General features: G+C 60.3%; 1 protein-coding gene across 1 annotated transcript in view; it reads left to right on the top strand.

The window, feature by feature from the left end:
• FIBCD1 (fibrinogen C domain containing 1) overlaps window positions 1–267 on the top strand; it is a 30,869-nt gene that overhangs the window by 9,640 nt on the left and 20,962 nt on the right.

Genomic DNA, 267 nt, shown 5'->3' with positions numbered 1-267 from the left:
AAGGGATGACCAGGCATTCGCTCAGCCCGCAGCTCGTAAGCAATGGGTCTTTTCCGTCCTCTGAAGGCTGCAGCTGGAGGAATTATAGCCCTCGTCATCCTGTCTGGGTGACTGATGGGAAGGCGCTGCCCCCTCCCAGCCCAGGGTGGGAGGTAGGGTGTCCAGCTGCCCCCTCCATCAATGTGGGTCTCCTCAATCTGGGGAGACCTCCAGATTTTCTGGGTGACCTGGACCTCCCCACTTTGCCCTCCACCTGGCTGAGCTCCT

Source organism: Crocuta crocuta, unplaced genomic scaffold (genome assembly GCF_008692635.1).
Source record: "Crocuta crocuta isolate KB4526 unplaced genomic scaffold, BGI_CrCroc_1.0 scaffold35, whole genome shotgun sequence".
Lineage (NCBI taxonomy): Eukaryota > Metazoa > Chordata > Mammalia > Carnivora > Hyaenidae > Crocuta > Crocuta crocuta.
The sequence above is the reverse complement of the archived record's forward strand: the minus strand, read 5'-3'. Positions and strand labels throughout refer to the sequence as shown.